A 24,879-nucleotide genomic window follows, 5' to 3' on the forward strand; every position below is an offset into this window, starting at 1 on the left:
ATTAAAAATTTCTTCTTTATAGCTAGAGGTTTGAGAATGGTTTGAGTTTTCCAGTCTTCCAGCAGAGGCACAGCATGCACTAATCCTCTCTGTGGTGTAGCAGGGGAGGAGGGTCCCCAGGTCCTTCTGTCCCATAAAACATCTTCACTGCCAGAATTACGCCCAGTAAGTGGTGACTCCTTGGCAAACAGTACAATCGTTAAATGTCAGCCACTGCTTACAGTTTAATTGCTTTTGAATTTTAGCAAGCAGCTCCTCATTCATAGCAAATTGGCATTTTGTACATTCAGGATTGTGCTATTAACTGCACAATAGAGAGGCTGGTTTTCTGTAAATATTGAGATTTGGTAATTATAACCCGACAGTTATTAACACTCCATGGCAGATAAATGCTTCAGCTGCTGAATCTGCTGTGAGCAAACCTCCTTCCGGAAGGAGCATCTTATCTGTGAGTGGAGGAAGGCTCTAGCTGCCATACTCCATTAACACCATGTTAATGAGCCAAGAGCCCACGCACCACAATGAAAACATACCCTGAAGTGTAGCAGATGGGCTCAGAAGCCAAAGCCACACAATGGGGAAACCTAGAAAATCATAGCTAAATTGAATAGAAAACAAAAGCTGGGCAGCTTGGCCCTCCTTGTAGTAAATACCCTGGAGTAACAGACATTCCTGGATCTTACTGGGTGAAATTGCAGCTGTGCGGGACCTTCCAATGATTTCAGGAGGATTTGGGTCTCAGCTGGTTACAGGCAGTATGTCAAAACCCATCTAGAAACCACTGCTGATTGCCTGAGCTCTGCACCCGCTTCTCCAGTGAAATCCTTCAGCGATGCTGACAGAGGACTTGTGATTCAGTCCTTCAGATAACTGTGCTGCTTTGCACATCTTGTTGCTAGAGCTGCTTAAAATAAAATAAACAAAAGCAAGTTGACAAATGTGACTGAATCAGTGTGGGGGGAAGCACTAACACGTTAATCATGTAAATGATTAACAACTGTCTATTAGTCATATGTGATTGACACTTCCCCACATACTAGTAAAAGTGCTACAGCATCATTTGTAATCTTAATGAAGTCATAGCAGAAAAAGCCCTCACTCTTTGCTGGGAGGCAATGGCTGTTGTTTATGGTTCTAAAGAATTTGTTCTTTTACAGACTAGTGTAAGTCTGTTTGCCTCTCCACCAGCGCTACATCACTGTACCTCAGTGTGATTAGGGAGGGTGTTATGTACATGGAGCACAAAATTAGAATTAAGCACCTTTCAGTTCTATATCCCAGACAGAGTAAATGCATCCTTGAAGCTCTTTGATGAAGCTGTGTGCCTCTACTGTTCTTCCAGTGCTGTGGTTTGTAGGCAGCAGTGCTAGTATCAATACAAGTGTTCTGCACACCAGCCTGGCAAAACTTCCCCTACTGCAGCTTGCAAATGTAGAATGATCCCAAGAGGAGGAAGCAACTGCCTGTTTTCCAGGAGCTTTAATATGTCCTGGAATTTTTGGACAAGATTGCTTACCTAAGATGTTGTGATACAGTGGTTATTGGGAAAGACTTTTTGGTCAAAAATGCCATTTCCAGTCATCCAGAGGGATACTGTTTGCATCTTACATCCCTGCCCTGGTCTCTGGTGTCAGGTTACCCACGGAAGAGGCGACTGAGGCCCTGCAGCTTTTACTGGTTAGTGACCTTTGCAATCTGGAGATCCTTGACTCCATGTGTACCTGCTCAGAAAAAGAGCAAGAACCAGGGAGCAGTCATACAAAAAAGACCATTTAAAACAGGATAGGGAAGGGCTAAGGACTCCAATGCACATCTGACCCTCCAAAGGGGCCTCTTGCTCAGGCTCAGTCTGGAAAGTGAGGCACTTGATAGAACGGAACTTGGCCAGAGTGCATGGTGCCAGGCCTGGCGAGATGAGTGCACAGCCTCAAACACATGCTTCCAGTTTCCAGTGACCAAAAAGAGATTTTGGTTAAGAATGGAGATGTCTGTATTAAAGTGATAGCTATCTGTGATCTTCCACATCAGATCTACAGAGAGCAAAGACTTGAGGGCAGCTTCAGCATGCTTTTCTGATACAGAGCCATTTTTTCATTAGCAGAAACTTCCTTTCCCTCCCTCTGCTACAAACAGGGCTTGTCACCTGTTTCCCATCTATTTTCATAATAGAGGAGCAGTAATTGGGCGTTATTGGAGAAATGGCTTGGCTGAAGCCATAATCTGGTAATTACAGACTGAACTGAGCCATGCCAATGCATTGTAAATGCATTTGCCTCTGAGTGTGTCATGCTGTCACGTGTCCTTTCAGATAGATGGCTTTTTGAGGGAAGAGGGAGGGAGGGGCAGTGTGGAGAGTTGACCACATCTGATCTATCTTGTGCAAGTGTGGTAAGCCTCAAAGATACAAAACCACTGCTGTCACAGCAGAAAAACAACAGTGTGACCACTGTAAAATGGACCTGTGGCTTGTGACCCAAGTGGCTTTTTTTTCCTGGGAAATCAATTATGCATGACACTTGCTTCTGGCCTTTTGTAAATGCAAGGAGCAACCAAACCAAAATAGCTCATTTTCACTGTTTTGGGGATGCTTTGTGTTAAATCGCAGCACGTGACTGCTGGTCCACCACAGAAGCCAGTAATCTAATGCAAAGCGGGACAGCAGGCTCTGGCAGCAGCCTGCACTGCCTGAAGGACAGGGAAGCAGAAACCTCCAGTGGTCCTGTCTGTGTCTGTGCTTTAAGAGGGGATCCTAGATACATCTCCACAAACTCCCAGCACTCCTTCCCACATGTAGGCCTTTCAGTGCAGGAGAAAGTGGTGGAAGTCTCAGTGGTGTTTTACGCCAATGGTTCATGGCACACCGCAGAGCCACGTAATCACAGAGTAGCTGAGATCAGCAGGGATCTCTGGAGGTCACCTGCTCCAACCCTCCTGCTCAAGCAGAGCCATCTGGAGCCAGCTGCCCAGGATAATGTCCAGGGGAATGGACCATGTCCCATTGCACCAAGCTGGTATCATCTGCTTTGGGCCTTGGGCTTTGGGTACAGTTCTGCATAGCCCAGCTAGATGTTAAAGTTCAGAGGGTTTTGCCTTGAGGGAGATACCAGTGTGAGATGCTGCTGCAGTAGCTGAGCTAGCACCATGCAAAACTGGATGGGTAATGAGGTTTGGATCTTTGGCACTCTTGGCACATCATTGATATGCTATGGGTTCAGAGAAGTATAGGATTTCAGAATATAGGGAAAGATAAGCCTTACGTAGTCAGGCATGTTTCTGCATCACTCTGGCCTCCCACGTGTCATTTCCATAGTTCAGTGTACAGCCTTCACAGGGGGATACCACCATGAAGGGAGCTTTTCCGTAGGGAGGCTCATTCTCTGCACCCCATGGGGTGCTAACACACTGCAATTTCTCCAAATATAAAAAACCTATATGTATATTTTGGGGTAGTGACAGCTTGTGTTTATAATATTTTCTGTTTTCATTCTCACATTAAATTGTCATACCTCTCATCTGTATTGAGCAAAATATTATCAAAAATGTCAAAATGGATGTGTTTCATCTTATCCTGCACTTATGGAAAAAATTAAGAATTTCCAGAAAAATCCAGCTCCAGTGTAGAGCCAGCTGTAACCCAGGTGAAAGTGGCATTTGTGGATGACAGAAGACAGAGAAGAGCAGGGTGGCTTGGCTGCTGGACCACTGCAAACTCCGCACCAGTTGGATATCCAGACAGAGACTGGATAGAACATTTTTATTTCTTTCTCTTACCTTTTTCTCCAATCAGGGAAAAAAATGTGTCCTTTTGGGCTAGGCTAAAATGGAGCAATCTGTTCATTTAGCTGCTGAGAAGGGAAATTAACTTCATTCTTATCCGTCTAGCTTATTAGCACAAATATTGCAGCTGCATTATCCTATCCCACATAAAACCCTGTACAGTAGAGCCTTTTAATTGTCTGGCTAATTGTTTGGCCTCAGAGCTGTCTATTTCCGATTGTCTAATTCTCATTAGAATGCCAGCTGACACTGAGTCCTCCAAAGCTGCCTTTAGCTGCTTTTAACCACTTCTGGGCTAATTTGGTGGTGTTGAAAGCACTTACAGAAAAGCAACCAACAATAAGAAACACAGTGCAAACGTTTCTCTTCTCTAATGCATTCAACATTTTAAATCCTGCTCATAAAGGAGTTTTGATGCTGGTTTAAATGCGTGTATCCCGACAGAGTCACAGCATTGTTGTTAACGTTCAGAAGTGTGTAAAATACATGGACCGAAAATCTAGGCACAAATACTTCAGTCTTTGATCTGAAACATCTTCTGAAACCAATGGGTGTTTTTCACCCTATGAATAAGAAATAAATCAGGATGGCAGGGTGCAGGCCCCCAGTAAGAGAAAGGATTGGTCTGTATTTCGGTGCTTTTTGTTAACCCTGTGCTATGCATTTCTGAGGACAGTCTACAAAACCTGAATGAGACAAAATCTTAGGTTCACACTCTGAATTTGCTGTCATATTTTATTCCTGCATAGCCCTTTTCTCATGTTATGGTATTTCAGCACCCATTTCAGAATCTTAGTCCGTTGCCATAGTTAGAAAATTTTCATGCTGTCTGTTCTTTCAGTTGTCTTCTTTGAACAGCTCTCAGCAATCTAGTTAGAGTGACATGAGACTGGCCAAAGCTTCTTCTACATTGCCACGCAACTGAACACAGGTGGATAGGATAACTGTGTGAGGCAGGACTCCCTCAGAGTCAAGTTCCCTACCACCTCAGTGCCCTGAGAGAAGATGGGGAAAGACATATTCTTGCCAAATTTCGTGTGCAATTTACTAACCTAAAATCTAGAGAGGAATTAAAATGTATTCAGCTACTGAAACTGAAGACTAGAGGTCTCCCGTGGACTTATTGACAGATTTAGCACTAGATTTCTTGATCAGAAACATGGGAGAAGAGTAGCAAAGGTGTCAGTGCTTCACTGGTGATGGATTTGCTAGGTTCTTGCAGGTGGGACGCCTCTTTCCTGACTATAGAGCCTTGGCCACTAGGAGCCCCAAGGCTGCCTTTTGCTGCATTCTTCAAGTTTGTTGGGCAGAACAAAAGATTTCAAGGACCCTTAAAGCTTGGGAAGCTGTCCACAAGCTTTCCCAGCTTCTCTCTCCAATGCAGTGAGCAGGTGGGCAGAAATGAGGAAATCCCCAGCAGCCTACCTGTAACAGCAGGCATGGTACCTCTCAGCCAGGGGCACCTGGGACACCCATCCCCAGCAGCCATGCTGTGTGCTTTGGAGGCATTGAATTTGACAGCTGTCAAAAAGAAATTCTGCAAGATTTGTAAAAATATGTTCTTTGTTGAATTTCCTTCACAATTCTTGTAGAAAAGAAATTGGAAGAGTCACGTATGAAGTTGATTAAGCCCCTGCATGTTATTCCAGCCCATCCCAGACTTGCCTTGTGTTCCTCTCCTGACCCTCTCAGCACTGCCATCCCCCCATCTGTATTAACCTGCCTACTGCATCACAATCTGCAGCCAAAAGGGTTAATGACATTTCCTGACAGCAAGGGCAGCTGAGCCCTTATGTCTGGCATATACAACTTCTGTTTTCCTTTTGTTACAAAGATGTAGTAGCAAAATTTTACAACCAATTTCTTCTTATGTGAAAGATAACAGGGGAAGGAGAGTGTAATTTCTCCCGTCTTGCAGCTTGCTGGTGCCTCTTCTAAAAGCATGTCCTGGAGACTCCATCCAGAGTTGTCATGGTTTAAAGAGCAATACAGGGCCATGGATTCAGCCTTGCAGCTCTTCCTCCCTTCCTGAGTTGGGGCACTTGCTACATTTTTCAATGAAGTTCCACTGCTCTGACAGGCTTCATTTCCCAAGCATCGTTTTTTAAAAAATACTTTAACTACTGCTGCCACGTATTTCTCTTCCTCATTTCATTGCTTTCTAGAAAATCACAGTGTTCTTCTCTGACATCTTCTCCTGTCTTATGGAAGAGGAGACAGAGTTACTGGTGTCTCCTTCAGCTGTGAACACAGATGGAATTTATGGCTTTTGGGGTTGTATTTATAACTGTTTTTAAAGCATAGCAAATGCCATCTACAAAGACTCCTGTTAGGCTGTTTCTTCTCCAGGCACCACGCACTTCGCGACTGCTGCGGCACCCAAGGCAGGGATCCTCGAGCTGGTGTGAATTACTGCTTTTGTAGCTATTTCTGCATGTTGCTCAGAGATTTACCTGCATGTGACGCTTTCTTGAATGGTACACTTCATGTGAACCACGTGGTTTCCACCTAGAGGTACCACAAACACCACCACTCTCACCTATCTCACACAGAGACAGGTTAAAATGGAATAAAATGCTACATATTGTCTATTCTATGCCTTTTCTTCAGGTTTGTGCCTGCATTTAGACTTCTAATTGCCATCAGATCTCCCAGCCTTATAAACATTTTTGGTCTTTTGTAGATTTTTTTTTTCATTGTCTATAACTCATTTTGCTAGCCTAAATTTTTCAGATATCCACAAGTATCTGATTAATTTTTCCTTTTAGTCTATGTTCCTAAGGAAACAAATCTCATCCAGTTGTGTTTCTTGTCTGTAATAAGTTCTGGGCAATTTTTCAACGAAGTTTGATAGGTTAAAGGTCTGCAACACATAAGTTCCTGCAGTTTCCATGAAAATTAGTCTGGTTAGAAGAAAGAGGAAGAAATTAAGCTGGCACTGGAGGAAAGGCAGCTGCCACTCAGTTTTCAGTAGCAGCAGCCAACTGCACACCCAGCCATCAGGATCTGGCCACAGAAGTTTGTCCCACTAAACAGGCTGGCAGTATTAGAGGGAATTGTGCAGACTGTTTTTTGGTGGTGGGATTTTGAGAACACTGGGCACCATTCCTCAAGAAACTGGAGTTTACCAGAACCATTGCTCATGGAACGGCTTTATTAAATAGGAAGGCTAAACAAACATTTTCCTTCCTCCTGATTTTGTGTCATTTCTTTTCAAGCCAACGCTTTTGAAAACAAGAGTCTAATGTTAGCACAGCTTCCCTAGAAGAGTTTTCCAAGACTCTCTGCTCCCAGCAGCTCTTACTGAAATTAATGGGAGCTGCCGGGGCTCAGTGCTTCCAAAAATAAAAATGCTTTGCCAGTGGTACAGATGCAGATGTCTAAATTTAAGCTGTAGTTTTTGAGCATCTGGGGCCTAAATCTATGTCTGAGCACTTCAAAACAAGTGTCCTGATTCTTTTATAAGTACTGAACAGCCTTACTGAAATCAAAAATTATGGGCTGCATAGTTCAGCCTATATTCATAGTTCAGCCTATATTTTGAAGTCAAGAGGTAGATGTAGGTAGCTGAAATTTAGGCACACAAATTGGAGCACATGGTCCCTGCACCTGAGAGCGGGGCTTTTCAAAGCATTCAGCCTTGGCATGAGTGATCTTATTGAAATCACTGGAGGCCAGAGGGAAAGAGTTAAATAAACACAGAGCACTTCTGAAGGCTCCTGGCTCAGCATGTACATCTGTGTTTAAGAAAGATGGTGGAGTAAAAAATACTTTGCAGGTGCAACACAGCCAAATTAGCGTGGTAGAAGAAACCATAGGTTTTTTAAATCCTTGGACTGGAGCAGCAGCTCTTGCAGCTTAATGTACTCACGTACTGGGGGCTTTTTGTATTTATTTTCCCTGTGTGCCTTGTTGTTTTAAGAAAAAGGAACAAACAGGGAGCAGTTGGCTGGCAGAGCCTGCGAACTCGGCGGGAGCTGCCAATGGGGCTTGCTGGGTCTCTGCAGTGAAAAGAAGGGGCTTGTGGAGTTACAACTGCTCTGCACACCCCTCCTGCCCCATCCTGCCCCGGCTCAATGGGGCTTTGTGTAGACGCAGGGGCTGCCCAGCAGAGCAGCCTCCTTTTTCCCTCCCTGAGATGTAGACAGGCTGCTTTTAACCCTTTCCTAGCTCTGTGGCAGTATTTTGATCCAGGAATGCCTTTTAGGATTCTTTTCCTTCTTCCAAGCATATGAAAATGACAAAAGCCAGAACAAAAAACCCAACCAAGAACCTCAAAACCACTCAAAAACCCTCACAAAACACCCTCCAAAAATCACAGAGAAACCAAACAAAGCAAATCTTACTTTCTTCAGGCCCTGATTCAGCACAGATTAAGCAAACAGTGTTTAGATGTTGCTGATGAGAGAAACAATTTTTAAGTTGAAAAGTTCAATCCATAGCTATCAGAACTCAATCCAACACTCCATCCTCAGTAATGTGGGAGGAGTTTAATAGGTGAATGAAAAGAGTCAGGATTTATTTGATCAGAGGTAGATGATTTATCATCTTCTGTTTGACAGCTGCAGGATTAAATGTACTATTGAGTCAGAGGTGGCTGCCTGTAAGGAGATTTACCTGTGAATGTGCCCCCTGAGTGAAACAGTCTGGATTTACTAAAGATGCCAGATTTACCATAAGCAAATGAGAGGTTATAGAGGCCCACATGATTAAGTGAGAAAACGGAGGTGGAAACTCAGAGGACATGAGGTGAAACACAAGGGAATGACAGTTCGAAAATATGGACTGAAAAGCAGAAGAGGATAAAGCATTTGGGCAGGAGGCTTGAAAGGATCTTAGGTGCAAAGAGGCAGAAGAAACACTGTTCAGATACCCTTATATAGCACTGGCCTTGAGTCTTTGCCTGTCCTCCACTGGAAAAATGTGGCAAAACATTGCCAAAGGTTCCTAGTGCTATTTATGGAAATGAGATAAAATTGAAGCCAGGTTTGGGGTAAGCAAAACCTCCTTATTACAGAGCTGTAAAACAAAAACCCTGGTTTGGATTAAAGACCTGCTGGATCTGCATCCTCTGAGCTGGTGAGAGGGGAGCTGGTGGGCAAGGAATCCCATGAGTGCATTGCTCTGCCTTGGAGAGCTGCTGGGAGCTGGCTGTCATGGTAATGCAATACTACAGAGTTCTGGTGCTCTACATGTTTGTTTAGACTTGACAAAAACTCAGGACCGTAATCTGCAATAGTTTATTTGCACAGTCTGGGAAGACAAGGTCATTGTTGTATTTTAAAAGCCCTGTAATTTAAAAGTTTGTACTAATGATTTGTGGATGTATGCCCACCAAAGTCTGTAAGGGTTTGTGTGTGGAGTATCCAATGTTGGGAAGTAAAAACTGTGTCCATAAAGAAAAGAGATAGTGCCAAAGTCTGAGTTCTGGAGACAGACCCTGAGGAGTCACCTGGAAAGGCTGTAAATGAGCACACCAAACACAAAGCCCACAGGATATGCCCATGCCTGTGACCTGCATGTACGTGCTCATTTACCCAGCCTCTTTGCAGGTTTGGAGTGATCTGTCCTTTTACTTGAGTTCATGTGCATGCATGCTGAAGGGACACATCTTCAGTGCTGCCTTCTAAAATCTGGCTCTAATTTCAGACCAATTTACTATTCTGATTAAATGAACCTGCAAAACATATGGCCCAAATAGCGTTCGCCTAAGTGGACTGCACAGTTCAGGTTTGATTTGTGACTTCTCTTTACATTCCCATTCACGTGGGAGTCCATGATAGTTCTTTACACAGAATAAACCAAAATCTGTCCACAGCTGCCTCTCATCAGGGTGAGGGCTGCAGACAGGCTCCAGGGTCCAGCCTTGGTCTGGGGCAATTGCTGCTACTGCTGTGGAGGATGGTGCACACACACCATGGGCCACAGAGGAGGCAGGCCCTTGTTCAGCTTGTGCCTGTTTGTCCTCCAGACAGACATTGCAGCCACATACAGAAATCCAGTTGAGGGGCAGGGGGAAAGAAGGGAGAGAGAGCAGAAAGAAAGAAATCATAAAAAAAAACCCCACCATGATGGAGATTTGGTAGTGGTTTTTAAATCACATTTAGACATAAATCCTTTGAGTTCACAATTTCCATAGATTAGTGGCATCTGTGGACCCCAGATAGACTGTAATCACTAAGATTGTTCTAATCTTCCTATGGGAGGTTTTTCAAAGGAAGTATTGAATTACACCAATTCTTAGTAGAGCTGGGTTTTAACTTGCAAGAAAGTGCTTTAAATCCAAATGCATACATTAGTGCCAGACCTATAAAGTCAGGGTATAATGCTTGTGACTTTCATACATCCTGATGTGTAATTTGTTATTCAGACAATAAAACTTCACAAGAGACACACATGTTCAGCTGCACCCACTGGTAAGTATATTACAAACCATCAGGCCCATGTTGTCACCTTTGGACTTTCTGTGTGACAGTCTTTTGAAGCACATCTCTGCCCCTTGAAGAGAGCAGTGCTTGACTTAGGGCACCAAGGTTGCCCTAATTGAATCAGCGTAGTGTTTCATGTCATTGTCTTGCATGCCTACTCCCAACCCTGCTCCCATCATACTCTCAAAGTAAGCAGAGCTGAAAATGATGTAGTTGAAAAGAGATCTATTTGGTATGGAAAACTGTGTACAGAGACAGCAAAGCTGTGGTCCCTGCTTGTGACCAGAGTATGCAGGGGAACATCAGAGAACATCAGCAGTGTAAACCTAATTCTGCTCACACGTGTATAAAGGCAAGATGGAATCGCTTCTACTGAACACACTAGAGGGATGTGGGAAGCTGGTGTGAGATGGAAATACTGATTGCTGAGTCAGATTCATCACTGGTACATGAAAATGAAATGAAATTACACCAGAGATTATATTGTCCCCATATGGGTTTTTGTGCCTGGTAAATTCTCAGTTTCAATGGGTATCAAATTTGCGCCTGCTGTACTGGGTTGCACAGCTGAATGCTTTTGCCCCAGTGCTAAGGGATTAAATAGACAATTGAGGTTTCTCAGAAAGGATGTAGAAAATGTAAATCAAAAAGAGTGTCTCTGGAACTGGTTGCAGTGCTGACAGCCCTTACAATGCATGCTGCCTCCAACTGCTCGCAGTGACTTGCTGCAAGGGCATCCGTGCTGATGCAGAGCGGTGTTGGGGCCGCACTTGGGGTGAATGGAACATGGCACTGAGAGTCCCCACAAGACCCCAGCAGCCTGCTCCAAGGGGTGCCATCTGCAAGCTGGAAAGCTGAATCCAGTCTTCCCATGTGGCCAGGAGAGCTGGAGTGTAGCTGGTGTGGGGAGCTGCCCGGGGGTATCCGTGCTCTGGAAATGGGGCTGTGTTCCGCAGGATTGTGTCCCTCAGCTGCTTTGATTACCATGCTAGACACCAGTGTGGGGAAGTGTTTGCCTTTGCATTACATTCAGATAACTGAAATATTAGGGGCCCATCAGGAAAGTCTGGATGAGTCTGAGGCAATGCTGTGGCTGCCCTGAGCAGAAATATGCTGGAGGGAAGGCTCTGACCTTGAGAGCAAGATCATGCTGTGCTGTATTTCTCTATGATCAAAATGATTTGCTTTACCAGAGGTAAACATTTTTGTTACCTTCTTGGGAACCAGTCAGCACTTCTTTTATGACAATGCAAGTTTCCAGTTTGGGGTTTATTTAGGGGGAAAAAACATCTTTTTGGTTTCATTTGGTTTGAGGTTTTTGTTTGTTTTGGAAGAACACTGCTTCCTTACAAGGGACCACAGAAATTCATTCTCCACAGCTGTGTGAAAGCCAAGCTGTGCAGAGAAACCTGTTCCAAGCACTTGCTGTTGTTCATGCAGGCTCCACTTTGTGTGATGGGACAAGCAGTGACCATGACAGAAGGCTGCAATGACAACTCCTTGCATCAGTGTGATGTTGTCATCACCATGAGGTAGAGCTTGGTTGCCTTAAGCAGATGAAACGCAGATAAGGAGTTGGGAAAGATAATGCCAAGCTTCACCATACTGTGCTTAGTGTTAGTAACCATTTGCTGTCTACAATGCCATGGTGGTGTGAAGTTCATCCCTGAATAGAGCTGTGAAAAGCGGAGAGTGGATTTAATCCACGCAACCTTCAGTAATGTTAAGGGTGTTAAGGGAAAGATAGTGAAATCATGGTGTGGTTTCATGAGCCAAAACTGTAATTATACAGTTTTGGTAGCCACACTTAGTTATTTTACTTTCCTGTGTGAAATTAACAAGGTTACAACCCAACTATGTTGGATTCTCCACAGTACTGCAGTTTGGTGTGGGCTTTCTGTCCACCCTCCTGCCTGAGGATCTGAGTATTGGTATGTTTGAACAGGGAAAGGCAGTTGTTGATTGCATTGTGGACTTTGTGTTTGTCAGTGTGCTGTCCCCTCTGTCTCCCAAGGGAAGCTTGTCCCGATTTTGTGTGCAGAGCGTATTCTGGTTTCAGTGACAGTGAGAAATTTCCCAGGGTCCATTAAACTGCTTTGGCTCTGAGTGGGCTTTCTCCAGTGTTCAGCTTCGTCATCGATGTCAGCTCGCACATACATCCTGGCTTAAGGGACTTGCCATGGTATAGCCCTTGCTGTAATGCACATTTGGAATGGTTGTCTGTGTTCCCTCCTAGCTGAAGCAGTGCAGCTTCTGTCCACAGGTCAGCCCTCTTGGGAGCTGCCGAAGTGATTCTTGTGAGTGATGGTGAGCACAGGACTTCTTAAAAAGCAATCGGACATTTGAGGAGACATTGCACATCCTGGTTGCCTTTGGGTGGTAGCAGCCTGGAGGGCTGCTGGTGAGCTCCATGCCTCAGATTGCTGCTGTAGAAAAGCAGCGTGCTGCTTTTTCTGCACAAACACTTGACATGTGGCTACTTCACCCCCATCTGTTATCAGCCAGTCTGACAGCACTGGGTAAACCTGAATGTGTAGAAAAAGACAAGCTCTGTCCAGGTATTTTATGTGGCTTGAGGAGACACTCAGTTCTCCATGCATGTGTAACCAGTCTCAGAGGTTGAAGTCCTTCTCCAAGACCTCCTTGCTCTGTGGGTCTTCTCTTTGTCACCTCTTGTTTATTTCCTCCTTGCTGTCAGCAAATCAGCAGGACACATTAACTGAAGCATAATTCTGGACTAAAGCTGGCTCCCATCCACTAGGTTGGACTGGCCTCTCTTCACACAGCCATATACATATGTCCAAAAATATTCTTCAACTTCAGCAAAGACATATGGAAGAAGAGCAAAAATATATTCATGCAATAAGAGTAGCAATAAGACTGACTGAGTTGTCTGAGTTGTCACAGGCTTTGTACAGAGCTCTGTCTCTCAGGAGAAACTACATTCACTACTTACATAGATGCTTTACCTTGATTTACTGGAGGTTCATTTACAAAAACAATATGATTATGAAATACAGGTATCCTCAAGTGGATTATTTTTTACAGAGGGGCTATTTTTTCTGTCTCTTACTTTTCTGAGTCTCATACCAATGAATTAGTAGCTGAGAATTATCAGGGGAAACAGTGCTCCTGATTTTTCTCTGACATATGCTATGGTGAATTAGAAATAATTCTGTGGAAAGCAATGAAGTGGTAATAAGTACGATAAATCTTGGTGCGTAAAGAAACATGTGATTGCAAGGCCCATTTTATATTCCACAGCACTTAGGCAAAAACTTTACCCCTTGCAGTTTCTACTTGGATCTATTTCAAAAGATGCTATGGTCAGATTTAGGCCCAAATTAGCATGTTTGAAGCCACAACCCCTTAGCTGAGCTGTGGAGTTTTCCATGTGCATACAAGCTCTTAGCCTGGGGCCTTTAGAGTAGAAGACTAATCTCAACCCCAGCTAATTACAGGCTAAAATATTACAAATTGCTTTGCTTCAGTTTTCCAATAAGTGCAAGGTGAATTACCATGGCTCAACTGACCCATGCTGTAGGATCCAGCTCCAGATTGTAAACACGTTGTTGTAGTATCTAAACCCCTTCTTTACTCAAAGGAGATCTGGGTAATGCAATTAGTAGTCAGGAGCATTTCAGCTGATGTAACTTTGCCTTTTCCTAAATATGAATAGGCCTGTGTTCATCCATGTTAGCACGATGTGCATGTTAGATCCTGTCCAATCTCGGAGATGTCAGTTCATATTACTTGACTGACATTGGGACCATTTTTGGAACAAGGCTCTATAGATCCTGGGTTAGGGTATGAAATGCACTGAAATAGTGAGATGTGAAGTACTCTTGCAAGGTACATTCATCTACCTGTTTCCAAAGGACTGCATTATCAGTGCTTTGCATCATTGGGGTCAAAACTGCAAGGAGCCTTTGTTGACTCACTGGACAAAATAAATCAGAGGCATATTAGAAGAATACAGCTTTTCATAAGATTATACTCACATTGATCTTTCCTACCTGTGATCATTTCTGTTACAGTGAGATGATGTATTATTGCATCTTAACTCCATGTCATAGGGACAGAACTGATGTGATCGTTCATTGATAGATGGAGTGCAGAGACCCATAGACCAAGCACCACAAAAAGTGGAGCAAGCTAGTGGGACATGATTGCCTCTACAAATGGGATCACCTGTTTAAATGGCCTGTGGTTGATTTCTGTCTCAAACCAACCAATGAAGTGGTAATAAGTACGATAAATGTTGATGAGTAAAGAAACGTGATTGCAAGGCCCATTTTATGTTTCACAGCACTTAGGCAAAAACTTTACCCCTTGCAGTTTCTACTTGAATCTATTTCAAAAGATGCTGTGGTCAGATTTAGGCCCAAATTAGCATGTTTGAAGCCACAACCCCTTAGCTGAGCTGTGGAGTTTTCCATGTACATACAAGCTCTTAGCCTGGGGCCAGAGTAAAAGACTAATCTGTGTAAAAGACAGACTAATCTGTAAAAGACTAATGTGTCACTCACAGCTCACCATCCCCAACAGACAATTTCAATGCATATTCAAACCCTACTTTGGAAGTTAGAAAAGTGTAAGGATTTGAGTGTGGTTTGTGGTGTATTGGTGGTGATGAGCAATGGAGAATGACGCCAGTAGTATTCAATTTCCTAGCAGGAACACAAGTATATAGGTTCTCCATGCACATGGATTAGCACAGAGCAAGGAAAGGAACTCGGATCTTGTGCCTTCTAAACCCTTGATTTAACAGTAGTTTAACATATCTGGCAACCAGATGAGAAGAAAGCAAAGCATGGCTTGTAAGGAGATGGAAAAAGCTACAGCACTTTCTCTTCTTGGAGAAGATTGCAGTTGTGGTGGCCAGGCTGGTGGTGATCTCTGCTGGTGAGTCTGCACAGCACAGCATGGAACCATGCTGGGAGCCATCTGGGACCCATGAAAGTGTCAGGGGAAGCTTGTATGGAAAATGTGGTGGTTGAATCTTTCCATACATTATTTTCTAATTGAACATTATCTTTTTTTTTTTGCTGTCATGGAGCCTTGATGGCCACATACTTTTTCCCTAGGACTCACAGGGGAATCATTCTCTGAGCTTGTAATTTGTTTACCCACGGACAATATATAACATTTCCCCATTTAATCTGGAGAAATTCAGCTAATATGTAATATGTACATCACCAAAGATCTGTGTTGCTCCCTCATGTTTGATGACTATGAATAGAGTTCCTTAAACCTTATCCCTTAGTATCAGTTGGCTGTTTGACAACTCCACTCTCTCATGGGATGAGTAAATATCAGTCTGTTCCCAGGAAGATTAACCAGTAAAATGATTGAGGGGAAGCAGAAAAACCAACACAACAAACAACTTTTCAGCATGTTGCACTTTTGACTGCCCTCCAGACTTCCCTTAGACTTAGTAGCCTTTATTTTTAAGATGCTTTAATTTGCATGCATTCATAAAATCCTGGAGTGTCTAAAAAATGGGGTATTTTTCTGACCAAAGCAGCTAATTTGAGGAAGAATTTAGCACTTTGAATAAAAACCCTTGGTCTTCTAAGGAAAGAAATTGGTAAAAATGCAGTCAATCTTTGCCTGCAACAATATAGAATATATCTTGCTTTATTGAAGTCATGGATTCCTTCATGATCTGCTTTGCAAAAGGAGCTTGGGCAGCACTGGTCCTCAGGCATGGAGAGACTGAGACAGGTCTCAGGGACCTCTTGCACACAGAAACTTTTCAGTGACTTGGTGAACTTGATGTTGTCTCACCAGCCAGGTTTCTGCTCATATGATCCATCCAAAATCTCCTGTGTGTCTTGGGCAATTGCTTCACTTGGCCTTAGAACCCAGCTCGCTCACTGCTGCTGATACTAAGGAAACAAGAAGCATTAGCAAAGTGGAGGGCTTAATTTTACAGGCACTTGGCTTTCCTTTTGCACTTGCAGTGTTTTAAATTGAGTTTCCTAACTGCATTTCATTGTACATGAATTGAAATACACATCTTAAATACAGCAAAGTGATCAATGGCATCTGACTCTACAGGCTTCTGAGAGCCAGTTTATGTAAAAATTGCTCTACATACACCTGCTGATCCCTGCATTGACACCAACTGAGGACTCTACTTCATTACCTAAACACAATAATGGCAGGCTCCCACTTCCCCAGTCATTTTATCTAAGGAATACAAAGATCTCTCCTTATGTTAATGAGTTTATCAGCATGACACCCTCAGAGCAAGTTTGTCAAAATGTAAAGCAAGGCATAGAGAAGCTAAATCTACCCACATTCACCCTGTGCAAACTGGGATTGAACTGGAAATGCCATCTACCTTCTTCCTGGTTGTTAGGCACTGCCTCACCTAAAGTCTACGCACAAAAGTATAGCTCTTTGGGGTTTTTTGTTTGTTTGCATTTGTTTGGTTGTTTGGTTTTTGGGGATGTAGTTAATTTTTTTTTATTTGTTTGTTTTTATGGCAGTGCTACTAATGTTTAGAAGAATCACTTTTCTACTAGGTCATGTCTTCTGCAGTTGTAGCTAGGAAGGAGTTGGCACACCAAGCTGAGTCATTTCTTCTTAGGTTTCTTCTCAGGATGACACAAGTAGTTTTGCTCCTGAAATGTGTAAACCAACCTGGGACTCAAGGGAGTGCTGGGTTTTGAAATTAAAAGAGAGGAGAGATAGGACTTGGGCTTTCCCTTGGGATGTAAGCTTTGTGTCAGGTAAGAAACAATTTGTATGACTTCAGGAAATACCCCAGTTTAAGAGAGAGAGGCTCAGGAGTTAAATCTGTACTTTTTGTTAATTAAATGGAGTGTGCATATCTGGCTTTTGTGAGAGGGTCAGGAACATGGATGCTACGTCTCTAGTGTAACTGATGGCTAAAACTGTACAGTCTAAACAAAACCACTCAAGAGCACAGGTGATTTCCTTCTGGTCATAGCAAGGGTTTCCAACTCAGACTGGGAGAAAGCCCATACAATAGATGTAAACCTCTCTGCTCATTGCCTCTCCTGCAAGGCAAAGCCCTGTTTTATCTCAAGGCAAGATCATCAGCTTCTGAATCAGAGACTTGTATACCCTGCTCCTGCAAACCTCCAACAAGATTCCTATTCTTCTTTGCAACCTGTCCTATGGTACTTCACTGTGTTTCAGTTTCCTATGGTGGCTTGGGACCAGATTAAAAGAAATTATAGGATATTATGTTTCAGAGAGTAGGTTTATGTGTGGTTTTACTCATTCACCTACTTCACATTGAAACAAGGCTCTAAGTACTGGTGATTCCAAAACACTAAGGTGTGAGGGTGCTTTTTAGGGGTACATGCATTTACCTTTATCAGAACATTAGAAAAATTTGCATTGATAACCAAAGTGATGATGATAAACATAGGTGTAAACTTTGTAATGAGATCTCTCCATGTCTGGTAATTCTCCACCAGCAGCTTCCTTGTCTGTACTGTGAACTTAAGTAAATTTGAGGTAATTTAAAAAATGGGTGTGTTTAGTAAGAGGGAATCTAGTGGTTTTTAATGTCTTTCATGCAATATATATATATATTAATTTTGAAATGAAACAGTTACATGCAGAAGATAGTAAATGCCATTTAAGGAGAAAGGGGTGTTACTTACTTCAAGTGAAATACTTTTCATGTTATTCTGCTGCATTACACAGTTACTGTTAGACACCCAAAAATTACCAAGTATTTGCAGGAAAACATTTTCACACTGAGTTAGACTGGGAATTAATTATTGATTGGAAATAACAGGAGGAAGACTGTGACCCCTCCAGGCAGATCTACATCTTCAGATCTGTGCCTGTCATCAGGAATCCTCTCTGGCATGTAATGCTGGAGAACCAAAGCCAAGTCTGCCCTGTGTCCTCCCTTCAGTAGGACAGTGAGGCCTGAGGACCATGGATGACCTGTGGCTGTGCCACCTAAAAATGCACAAATTCTCATCTGTGAAGATGAGATGGCAGACCCTTGGTGCCATGACAGTTGATGGGACCAGTGCCTTTTTAATGTGATTTAGCCTTTCCTGAAATGCGTTAGGGTTACATTCCCCCTCTCTCGAGCTGAGCAAGGACACCAAGCAATTGGTTTCACCTCAGCTTCAAGTCACTCTCTAGCCTGGGTGGCCTGGATTTAGCTTTGATGGTAGACTCAAAAGAGGCAGATTTAGCCCTTGCACATTCAAGGATGCAGTGTTTATTGAAATGAAGAGCTGTGCTCTCTTTCCTTAATGTTTTGGAGCAAACTTTCTGTTGTGAGGTGATGGATGCCAGTGCAGAAGGACCTGGAAAGGACACTGGATGTTGTCCCACATGGGTGTTGTCTTGCTGATGAGGACCACCCCAGTCTTGGTCCTCTTGACTAGAGGAGCAGGTCTGGCATGTGAGGCGTAGGAAGCTGGTTGGGTTTATTGACTTCATTTAGGCTGTGGTGAGGCACGGGAATGCACCACAGGGACCTCCAGACAGCATTGCTCACGTTGCTTGTATGCCTTATGAAACCTTTTCCTGTTTCTTGACCCTCTCTTTATCACTGTTTCTCATCCCTGTTCTTCTCCCAAGTAAATCACCCAGCCCTAGTAATTTTTCCTCTTCTTGGTTGCATCCCACAGGGGCAGATGGGCTTTGCAGGCAGCATAAATCTGGAAATGGTATCAAGCTGCCTGCTGAGGAATAAAGCATCACCATTTTTTGATGCATGAAGCCAGACTTTGCTCACTTTAGTATTTGTCAAAGCATCTAGAAAATGACTCATTTTTTCTACAGAAGCCACTGTTGGACTGCATCCCTGTATCAAGTATTGGCCAGATCTTTCACAATATTGTTTACAGCTCATTTTTAGGCTTGTTTCATGCAGTGAATCTTTGTGCTATTTCAGACAGCAGCAGGTGAAGTAGAGAAGAGAGGAAAGGATTAAAACTTCCGGAGAAGCACTCTGCTGCATTGTTGCTCAGCCGTGCATGTGGTACAGCTAAAAATAACAGCTAATGGAATGGGAAGCCAAGACAATCTGTTGATTTATAATGGTTTTTTTCCTGGTTTATTGCTTGAGTGCCTTGCCCAGTGAAATTTGACATTGCAGCCCAACTGCCATTAGAAAATCAAAGAATATTCTTCTCTTCCTTACTACACAGGCCTCTGAATTTTCTTTGCAAGAGACATTATTTTCTAATACCATTCAGGCAAAGGAGACAGATGACTTCTAAACTAATCAAAGCATTTAATTCTCTTCCAGTGATAATTACAAGATGATGTATATAGGTTAAAGACCAGTGTAAGAGATAAACATTCTAATCTGACCTGGACATAAGAAATTTGCCTTTCCTGGATTTATAGTTCTTTTTTGATTTGAGTTTTTATCATTGGTCTGCATCAAGAAACTTGGATATAATAAATGTGGATGTTCAGGCTTTCTTTCTTTCTTTCCAGATTCAGAATAAATCCTTAAGTCCACTTTAGAAAAGGATTTGGTACTAGTAAAATAAAAGAAAAAGCAAGACTATTGATCTCTTTGCATATTTTTTACTTTTAAAAGCACAGTAGATCGTACACTGAGAAAGTAATATTTTACATGGTTTGTAGAAAATAAATCTGTTTTATCACTGCAATAAAAAAGAAGCCAGATGTTTAGAGGAACATGTTCCATATGGAAGAGGCTTAAAATTGTGGAACTTGCTAAAACCATGCAAAGCTGCAATTATGGAGAAAACAGGAAGGCAGCTTCCTCCCTGAATGTACACCATTTCCCAAGGAGGAAGCAAGCCTTTTTTCTCTGCTCTTTGTTGATTTTGAAGCAGAGAGACAACTACTAAGCCATGACCATAAAAGGCTTATGCTGGCAGTGACATCAGTAGTAAAACCACCCTTCTTGCCTCCCCACAAGGACTCTAACTACACTTTTGAGAGACTTCTACTTCCCCTATAAAACGGTGGAGGATGCATGGATTTCTTTGTTTTGTGGCCAGGACACAATCTAATGTAGGGATATTGGCACTGTCACTTTTATGAACATATTTCCAGCTTTGCAGAAAGATGTGGTGCCTCCTAAAATTCCATGAAATGAAACAAAGAACGTCCTTAATTAGCTAAATTGATTTCTCTTTATGACCCGAGCCCGTTGCACTGAGGTGTGGCCTGCTACATCTCCAAGCATGCCTTGCTGCCTGCTCATCTAGGTGGAAGTGTTCTGGCTGGCTTTAGCTCAGTGAGCACCACAGGTTTATTGATTAAAGTGTCATTTAAGAGGAGGAACAACATGGCACTATAGTATGTAGAGCCTATGGTAGCATTTACTTCTTTAAAGAGGGCTGAAAGCAGCCTAAGTGCTGCTAGAGGAGAGCAGTGGTGATCCTTTGCTTTCAGAGGATCTGCATGCTTCTCTGCTGAACACTCCTGAGTGAGGCTGTATGCTGATGTTGTCAGCAGTTAGTATTTAATCTAAAAGCCCACAGCATTTTGCTCCAATATCCCAGGCTGATTCCATGAGAAATTGAAGCTTTGAATTCCCAAAGTGCACTGAACCCTTTATCATGCTGTGCTGGGTGCTGTAACATGGGCAGTGCTGCATTTTCACCCTACGTGTAAAGTCAGGCATAGTCTGCTCTTATCTAATTTGGTAGGTGTGAGGAGAGAAGGAAACCCACTAAATCCTGACTCTATAAACCAGAGTCGAATCTTGCATTTAAAAGCGTGCCATGAAGCATTTGATTTCTGCCTGTCATTGTAGCAGAAAATGTTTTGAGCAGAAAAAAGGAGGCCAAATATTATGCAAAGTTGATCTCTGTGCAATTATTTCCCAGAGAACCAGTAAAAAAATCCCAAATTGGCTGTACTGCAGCTATCTTTGATTTTTGGTTTTCTCTGTATCATTCTAACTTTGGGGACTTTATCCTTTGCCTTGTGAATACTTGCATTATCCCTGCATTTCCTCTGTGACATTCTTGCTGGGCAGTTCTGACTACTGTGTTTGGAAGAGGGAATATTTTCCCACTTTTAACCTGTGCAGTGGATATCTTCCCTTGATGGATTCTCTCATCTTACTTCTAGGCACTGCTTGTTCTTGATTATGTGCTTTATTTCTAACCCTGACTTTTACCTGTCTGCTTGGTGGGCATGTTCCTGAGTGCTGCAGGGACCACCTTGCAAACTGGTGACCACAAAGTGTATGTGACATTATAGCTGAGATGGGGAGATGAATGAAAGTAAGACTTGATGCTCACACTTGAGGAAGTGTAAGTGGCTTTTTGAATCATGCAGTCATGAGGCAAGGTGTCATTTCATGAGTCACCACCAGCAGCATTCTTCAGTCCTCCACCTGGGGCACCCGCTGGTCTCTCCTGAGGACATCAGTGAACTGAAATCTTTGGGGTCAGTGTAAGAGGATTTGGGCAATGATAAGCCAGAAGATCCAATTAGGTGATTCAAGAGTCATCTTTATAATCACCAGTGCTTGCAGGAAAGGGTTGTATGGTAGTGGGAAGGGGACAATGTGAAGCATCATCAACCTCAGCTCAATTTAACTAAGAGCATTTCTGTTTCCAGCTTGTTTTATCACACCAAACCAGCTACATTCATGGGATTTGGAGAATGTGCTGCTGCACTGCACTGGAAGTTTTGACAGTTCTTTTAGTGCCCATTAACAGGCTTAAAAGATAGGCCAGCCAGGAACCAGGATGACATCCTCTGGAGCACAGGGCTTCAAAGCAAATGGCTTCCCTCTCCCTCCTCCCCCTCACCCCTTAAAGGGCAGTGCCTCAACGATTTTGGAGTTATAGATTTTGCAGCTGCAGTGAAAAAAAAAAAAATAGTGCTTCTTGTTGTAAGCAAGCAAGAAGTATTTGTGAGATGAGAGCAGAGTGATTTATGAAACAGTGAAAGGAAAAGATGTAGCAGCTTGAAATTCCCATGCACACATTTCTAGATGATAAAGCTTTTTGCGGGGGAAATAGTTTTTAAAATCCCTACCTTCTTCCTCTGTGAGCTGGCTCTCTATACCATACAACAGAAGCAAACCCTTTTTCCCCCTTACCTCATCATCTCTGCCTTTCCCAAATGCATGTAGAAACATTATTTTCCCCTCTTCACAATTTTCATTTTTTAATCTTTAATATAGAATTAACTATAACATTTGTATTATTCATATATGCTCCAGTATTAACATAAATCCATTCCTTCAAGAATTTCCTTCATAGCCAGTAGTAGAAAGAAAGACACAACAATTTTGAGTTCATGTTATTGGGGTTTTTTATAAATTCTGTCTTATGTATCTGCTGGCTGCACTAGAAATTTTGCCTCTTTTATAAGCTAATGGTTTGCCAATATCAATGTATATATGTAAGGCAGAATGAGTTAAAGTACTGGTCACAATTGTTATTTAAATCAGCAAGTAAAAACTTGTAATTTAAGTATTTTGTTTTAAGTCTTGGTTTGCTTTGTCTAATTTAGATATTTTCCAAACAAAAAATTGGGGCTTTTGTTTCACAGCAGCTAAAATACATTGAAGCTAAAAATAGATTTTACACTAAAACTGAGGGGGTTTTAACAATTTGGAAGATGTATAATGCATACAGGTTGAAGCCACAGAATACTTCACCATATATATTCAGATTTCAATACTACTACTTAACACTATGAAATAAATCCATTTTTGTTATTGATATTTTTCTGGTAATTTGTATCAAATGGCACATGCACAGAGTTGGAATACAAAAATACATTTAGAAAACCATAATAAGTTACTTGTCATTAAGGGAATGTGATAGGTAATTAAAAAATAAGTATGTCAAAACTAATCTATTTTTTAAAAACTGCTTAATGTATTAAATGATAGAAAACATTTATTTAGGGATGGGATTGGACAGATGATTTCAGGCTGTCCTGTCCTTCAGTTTGGAACTCATGGGTGAAAATATTTTGTATATAGTTTTTATTCCTAGACTAGAGTAGGAAAATTGATTTGCTGGTTTTTTTTTTTGTATTTCTCAAGTGGTGTCTTAGCATTGAGTGAAGTAATTACTGAACTACTAAGCTGAAGGAACTGAGAGGAAGAAGTGCTTTCTGCACCTGCAGAACAAGTTGCAGCTGTCAAGTGCTGGTTTATCACTTCAGCAAATTCTTGTTCCAGGTGCTAAGCAAGTGACTTCCCCGAAGCCTGTTGTTGTCCTTTCTTAAAACTTCAGTAACAGCATGCACTGCCTGAAAGCTATTTGTGTTTAATTTAAATCATAGAAATAGATTGGTTCAGTCTCACATAACAGTTTAAGATTTCAAGCTTTTAAATGTAACACAAACATGTTTATTCTTAATGAAAAGCACACTGTATTTAAATTGGATTTAAAGAGCAACACTATCTGAATAAAGTGAGTGATAAAGGTATAAAAATTCCCAATAACTCACACATTTCTTTTAAAGAAGAGAATGAAATAACATTTTTCTTGAAGATATTCTTTAAAATGTAGCTTAAGTCAATGGGAGGAATATGTGAGTTACTGAATAATTTTGTGTCTCCTTTACTTAGTTTATTAATACATTATTAAACTTTTAAGTCAGTTTTTGAAGTACCCAGAGGCCTCTTGACTATGATTTATAGAAAAAAAAAAGAAACAAGAAATCAAAATACTCTTATTTTGAGGAAAGATATTGAGGGAATTCAGATGATAGTTTGAAAAACATTTCCCTCACTACATTTGCGGAAAGTAAGCCCTAATTTCAGATTTTTCTTTGAGTCTTTTTAAATTGTAAGAAGTCGTGAACTCATCTGACTACAACAACATCCTGCTTGCTACCACAGGAGGTAGGAGGCAAAGTGTATCTGACCTGGTCCCTGTGTCAAGTAATGACCAAGAGTGAATATTTAGACCAGAGTGCAGGAAATCAGATGATCATTCCCTTGGTGAACGTTGCCAGTTTGCAGTAGTCACCAATGTATCGAGACCGCCTGTGGACACCACCAGGTCAGTCCTGTGTGAACCTGTCTGTTTGCTTTTTGAACTCACTTCTTCTTTTGGCGGTAAGTTCCCATTCAGCCTGTGAGCGAGATGATTTAAATGGTGTAAAAGAAACACTATAAATTTCTGCTTTTCACAATGTCACTGAGAGATTTTTGGATGCCACTGAAAAACTTGCATTAATTTTGATGGAAACCATAATACACAATCTGAGAAGGGCATTTGACTGGGAAGACAAGTATGTAACGACTTCAGTAAGCTTTGGTCACTTTGAGATTGTTGCATAGGTGATGCTCTTCTCTGAGTCTGGCTGGCAATTTTCCAGCATTATAGCAGCCTTCAGAAGCACTAATTGGCATGTGGAACACAGAGTGCGCTTTCAGAAGGACTGAAGGGTGAATTTCCCACTTTGTCATCTATGAAAGAGTTATGGTGAACGAACCCTTATTTCCCAGTGCTGTGAAACACACAGACTACAGAGCAGCTTAAAGCACAAAGTTTTGGACTGCAGTCTGTAATTTCCTAAAATCTGAACCTTAACCAGAGCTTTGGTTTAGTTTTACACTCAAAGTGTAGGTCTCTTGCTCCAAATACTGTCAACACCCAACCCAGTGAGCAAAGGCAGCAAGGAATTAGGAATCACCCAGCGTTTGTAGCACAGTTAATTACTTGTATAACATGTAATGACTTCCTGAGATGTA

General features: G+C 42.1%; 1 protein-coding gene across 2 annotated transcripts in view; it reads left to right on the top strand.

Annotated features, from left to right (window-relative positions):
* MAML2 (mastermind like transcriptional coactivator 2) overlaps window positions 1-24,879 on the top strand; it is a 209,331-nt gene that overhangs the window by 61,269 nt on the left and 123,183 nt on the right. The gene's annotated exons all lie outside the window — the stretch shown is intronic.

This window comes from Passer domesticus, chromosome 2 (genome assembly GCF_036417665.1).
Source record: "Passer domesticus isolate bPasDom1 chromosome 2, bPasDom1.hap1, whole genome shotgun sequence".
Taxonomy (NCBI): Eukaryota; Metazoa; Chordata; class Aves; order Passeriformes; family Passeridae; genus Passer; species Passer domesticus.